A 6,608-nucleotide genomic window follows, 5' to 3' on the forward strand; every position below is an offset into this window, starting at 1 on the left:
TGACATCTACTTTGTGCATGATATAAGTAATTTATCAGCAATTGTTTAGACAGATTATTTCATTTATAAATCACTATCACAATCTCAGTGGGTCAGAAGTTTACATACACTAAGTTGACTGTTCCTTTAAACAGCTTGGAAATGTACAGAAAACGATTTCATGGCTTCAGAAGCTTCTGATGGGCTAATTGACATCATTTGAGTTAATTGGAGGTGTACCTGTGGATATATGTCAAGGCCTTCCTTCAAACTCAGTACCTCTTTGCTTGACATCATGGGAAAACCAAAAGAAATCAGCCAAGATCTCAGAAAAACAATTGTAGGCCTCCACAAGTCTGGTTCATCCTTGGGAGCAATTTCCAAATGCCTGAAGGTACCACATTCATCTGTACAAACAATAGTATGACGCAGCCGTCATACCGCTCAGGAAGGAGACATGTTCTGTCTGCTAGAGATTAACGTACTTTGCCGCGAAAAGTGCAAATCAATCCCAGAACAACAGCAAAGGACCTTGTGAAGATGCTGGAGGAAACAGGTACAAAAATGTCTATATCCACAGAAAAACGGATCCTATATCGACATAACCTGAAAGGCCGCTCAGCAAGGAAGAAGCCACTCCTCCAAAACCGCCATATAAAAGCCAGACTACGGTTTGCAACAGCACATGGAGACAAAGAAGTACTTTTTGGACAAATGTCCTCTGGTCTGATGAAACAAAAATGGAACTGTTCGGCCATAATGACCACCGTTCTGTTTGGAGGAAAAAGGGGGATGCTTGCAAGCCAAAGAACACCATCCCAACCGTGAAGCGTGGGGGTGCTTTGCTGCAAGAGGGACTGGTGCACTTCACAAAATAGATGGCATCATGAAAAAATACAATTATTTTGATAATTTGAAGCAACATCTCAAGACAGTCAGGAAGTTAAAGCTTGGTCGCAAATGGGTCTTCCAAATGGACAGTGACCCCAAGCATACTTCCAAAGTTCTGGAAAAATGGCTTAAGGACAACAAAGTCAAGGTATTGGAGTGGCCATCACAAGCCCTGACCTCAATGCTATAGAAAATGTGTGGACAGAACTGAAAAGGCGTGTGCGAGCAAGGATGCCTACAAACCTGACTCCGTTACACCATCTCTGTCAGGAGGAATGGGCCAAAATTCACCCAACTTTTTGTGGGAAGCTTGTGGAAGGCTACCTGAAACGTTTGACCCAAGTTAAACAATTTAAAGGCAATTCTACCAAATACTAATTGAGTGTATGTAAACTTCTGACCCACTGGGAATGTGATGAAATAAATACAAGCTGAAATAAATAATTCTCTCTACTATTATTCTGACATTTCACATTCTTAAAATAAAGTGGTGATATTAACTGACCTAAAACGGGGAATTTTTACTCGGATTAAATGTCAGGAATTGTGAAACGCCTTAGCCAAATACATTTAAACTCAGTTTATGTAAACTTCCAACTTCAACTGTATATGTATGTGTGTGTAAAAATGTGTATACACACACACACACACACACACACACACACACACACACACACACACACACACACACACACACACACACACACACACACACACACACACACACACACACACACACACACAGTGCATTTGGAAACTATTCAGGCCCCTTCCCTTTTTCCACATTTTGTTATGTTATTGCCTTATTCTAAAATGGATTACATGTTTTTTTCATGATCAATCTACACACAATACCCCATAATGACAAAGAGAAAACAGGTTTTTAGACATTTTAGTACATTTATAAAAATAAACATATCCCTTAGATAAGTATTCAGACCCTTAGCTATGATACTCAGGTGCATCCTGTTTCCATTGATCATCCTTGATGTTTCTACAAGTTGATTGTAGTCCACCTGTGGTAAATTCAATTGATTGGACATGATTTGGAAAGGCATACACCTGTCTATATATGGTCCCCCAGTTGACAGTGCATGTCAGAGCAAAAACCAAGCCATGAGGTCGAAGGAATTGTTCGTAGAGCTCCGAGACAGGATTGTGTCGAGGCACAGATCTGGGAAAGGGTACCAAAACATTTCTGCAGAATTGAAGGTCCCCAAGAACACAGTGGTCTCCATCGTTCTTAAATGGAATACATTTTCCTTGAGCTGGCTGTCCAACCAAACTGAGCATTCGGGGGAGTAGGGCCTTTGTCTGGGAGGTGACCAAGAACCCGATGGTCACTCTGACAGAGCTCCAGAGTTCTTCTGTGGGGATGAGAAAACTTTCCAGAAGGACAACCATCTCTGCAGCACTCCACCAATCAGGCCTTTTTTGTAGAGTGGCCAGACGGAAGCCACTCCTCAGTAAAAGGCACATGACAGCCCTCTTGGAGTTTGCCAAAAGGTGCCTAAAGGACACTCTGGTCTGATGAAAGCAATATTGAAGTAACTAAAAAAGTAACTATTTGAGATTCTTCAATGTAGCCACCCTTTGCCTTGATGACAGCTTTGCACACTCTTGGCATTCTCTCAACCAGTGTCATGAGGAAGTCACCTGGAATGCATTTCAATTAACAGGTGTGCCTTGTTAAAAGTTCATTTGTGGAATTTCTTTCCTTCTTAATGTGTTTGAGCCAATCAGTTGTGTTTTGACAAGGTAGGGGGAGTATACAGAAGATATCCCTATTTGGTAAAAAACCAAGTCCATATTATGTCAAGAACAGCTAAAATAAGCAAAGAGAAACGACAGTCCATCATTACTTTAAGACATGAAGGTCAGTCAATACGGAACATTTCAAGAACTTTGGGCTTTTCATCAAGTGCAGTCGCAAAAACCATCAAGTGCTATGATGAAACTGGCTTTCATGAGGACCGCCACAGAAATGGAAGGCCCAGAGTTACCACTTTTAGAGAATAAGTTCATTAGAGTTACCAGCCTCAGAAATTGCAGCCCAAATAAATAGTTCACAGAGTTCAAGTAACAGACACCCCTCAACAGCAACTGTTCAGAGGAGAGTGTGTGAATCAGGCCTTCGTGGTCGAATTGCTGCAAAGAAACAACTACTAAAGGACACCAATAAGAAGAGACTTGCTTGACCCAAGAAACACGAGCAATGGACATTAGACCGGTGGAAATTTGTCCTTTGGTCTTTCTTCTAAATTGGATATTTTTGTTTTTTGTGGGACACTGTGTGGGTGAACGGATGATCTTTCCCACCGTAAAGCACGGAGGTGGTGGTGTGTGGGTGCTTTGCTGGTGACACTGTGATTTATTTAGAATTCAAGACTCACTTAACCAGCATGACTATCACAGCATTCTGCAGCGATCATTCATTTTTCTACAGGACAATGACCCAACACACATCCAGGCTGATGACCTGGCCTTCACAATCCCCCGACCTCAACCAGATTGAGATGGTTTGAGATGAATCGTATCGCAGAGTGAAGTGAAGGAAAAGCAGCCAACAAGTGCTTAGCATATGTGGGAAGACTGTTGGAAAAGCATTCCAGGTGAAGCTGGTTGAGAGATTGCCAAGATTGAGCAAAGCTGTCAAGGCAAAGGGTGGTTATTTGAAGAATCTGAAATAACACTTTTTGGTTACTACATGACTCCATATGTGTTATTTCATAGTTTTGATGTTGTCACTATTATTCTACAATGTAGAAAATAGTAAAAATCAAGAATAACCCTTGAATGAGCAGGTGTTCTCAAATTTTGTAATCTCTCAAATTTTGTAATCTTTTGTAATTTTGTAATCTCAAATTTTGTCATTAAAACTCAACAATAAATGACAACATGAATTTACAAAACCGAAACAGTACCGTGTGGCCCAAACCCTCACACGGAAACAAACACCCACAAACCAAAACTGAAACGCAGGCTACCTAAGTATGATTCTCAATCAGAGACAACTAACGACACCTGCCTCTGATTGAGAACCATACTAGGCCGAACACAAAAACCTGAACCTATAGGGGAGGGTCTGGGTGGGCGTCTGTCCGCGGTGGCGGCTCTGGCGCGGGACGTGGACCCCACTTCACCATAGTTTTTTTCCGCCTCCTCAACCGCCAATTTGCCTCTTATGAGCGGCGACCCTCGCCGCCGACCTCTGACTGGGGACCCTAGCCATGGGTCCCGAATGGACAGGAGATTCCGGCAGCGCCGGACAGGCGGGAGACTCCGGCGGCTCCTGGCAGACTGGCGGCTCCGACGGCTCATGGCAGACTGGCGGCCCCCGGCGGTTCCTGGCTGACTGGCTTTTCCGGCGGCTTCTGGCAGACTGGCGGATCAGGACAGATGGGAGACTGGCGGCTCAGGACAGACTGGAGACTGTCGTCTCAGGACAGACGGGAGACTGTCGGCTCAGGACAGACGGGAGACTGGCGGCTCAGGACAGACGGGAGACTGGCGGCTCAGGACAGACGGGAGACTGGCGGCTCAGGACAGACGGGAGACTGGCAGCTCAGGACAGACGGGAGACTCTGGCGTCTCAGGACAGACGGGAGACTCTTGCGGCTCAGGACAGACGGGAGACTCTGGCGGCTCAGGACAGACGGGAGACGGAGAGACAGCCTGGTGCGGGGGGGCTGCCACCGGAGGGCTGGTGCGTGGAGGTGGCACCGGATAGACCGGACCGTGCAGGCGCACTGGAGCTCTTGAGCACCAAGCCTGCCCAACCTTACCTGGTTGAATGCTTCCCGTAGCCAGGCCAGTGCGGCGAGGTGGAATAGCCCGCACTGGGCTGTGCTGGCGAACCGGGGACACCATGAGTAAGGCTGGTGCCATGTACGCCGGCCCGAGGAGACGCACTGGAGACCAGATGCGTAGAGCCGGCTTCCTGGCACCTGGCTCGATGCCCACTCGAGCCCGGCCATACGAGGAGCTGGAATGTACCGCACCGGGCTATGCACACGCACCGGGGACACCGTGCGCTCCACAGCATAACATGGTGCCTGCCCGGGCCCTCTCGCTCTCCGGTAACCACGGGGAGTTGGCTCAGGTCTCCTACTTGACTTAGCCACACTCCCCGTGTGCTGTGACCCCCCCCCAAGACATTTTTGGGGCTGTCTCTTGGGCTTCCAGCCGCGCTGCCGTGCTGCCTCCTCATACCTGCCTGTGCTCATGTTCCCTTGCCGTCCAATCTCCTCCCAAGTCCATGAGTCCTGTGATCGCTGCTGCTGCCCGTTACCACATTGCTTGGTCCTTTTGTGGTGGGTGTTTCTGTAACGGATTTCCTCCTCTTCGTCTGAGGAGGAGTAAGGATCGGACCAAAGCGCAGCGTCGTAAGTGTTCATGATGATATTTAATTAAAACTCAGAACACTAAACAATAAATGACAATGTGAATTTACAAAACCGAAACAGTAGTGTGTGGCCCAAACACTCACACGGAAACAACCACCCACAAACCAAAAGTGAAACACAGGCTACCTAAGTATGATTCTCAATCAGAGACAACTAACGACACCTGCCTCTGATTGAGAACCATACTAGGCTGAACGCATAAACCAACAGAAAAACAGACTGCCCACCCCAAATCACGCCCTGACCATACTAAAACAAAGAATAAAATAATAGAACTATGGTCAGAACGTGACAGGTTTATTCATTGCGTCTTGCAACACTAACCATTTAACGTTTAAGAAGCAAACGGAAAGAAATGGGGCGGGACCGACCTGAATTTGTCCAACAGTAACACGTTTTCGTTGCAAAATGGTTTCTGTTTGGAGTAAACGGTTTCTGTTGTGCAATGTTTTGCTCTGGAATTGTCACAATGATTACACCCCTGCACTGACATGCATTAAGTTCTGCCTCACAGTGTTTATATAACAAACCTGAAATCACATTACATTTAATACATGATACATTACATTTAATACATCTTTCAAATGATGCTACTGGATGAAGGTGACGTGGAGAAAATGTAGAAAAATGACCTTTGTCAATTCTTGTCCTAATCCATAGCCTTATATAGCAAATAAATGTGTAACTTGTTACCATATATGGTGAGTGAGGGGTGTTTACCAAGCGGAACTGCAATGCTCATGCATATGCACTCAATTTTACAAAAATGTTTGATTTATAAATGAAAGATTATGGTTGATTTACGACACTGCATACATTCGTACAAACATTTTATAAATCAGGCATACTCACATTTTGAGAACTGATCTTATGCACATATTTAGTATGAAATCGAAGCATTTATGAGGCCCCTGATTCCACGTGGTCTTTTGTTGCTGACCTTTTGGGAAAAGGATCAGGTCTGTATCGGATAAGCCAAATGATTGGAATTGGGTTGGCTAGGTAAACATGCCTATGTTCTATACATATCTAAAATTAAAAGAGTTGTATTTGGTACAAAGAATTTCCTATGTTCTAGATCTCTGCTGAATCTGGTAATGCATGATGGGATTGTTTAGTAAATTGAGACTTAACTTCTTGGTGCCACCTTAGACTAAATTGTCACGGTCAAGGCATGTTGATTAAATTGTTGTAAAGATGGGGAGAGGTCTGTCTGGTGATGAAGAGATGCGCAGCATTTTTAACATCACGGTCGACCAAACAAGTATTGAATGTCAATAGTGTGCATGTCCGTCTCTCTTGGCTCAAAGTAGAGAAATTGACTGCATCAAG

The sequence above is a fragment of the Oncorhynchus gorbuscha genome, linkage group LG12 (assembly GCF_021184085.1).
Source record: "Oncorhynchus gorbuscha isolate QuinsamMale2020 ecotype Even-year linkage group LG12, OgorEven_v1.0, whole genome shotgun sequence".
NCBI lineage: Eukaryota > Metazoa > Chordata > Actinopteri > Salmoniformes > Salmonidae > Oncorhynchus > Oncorhynchus gorbuscha.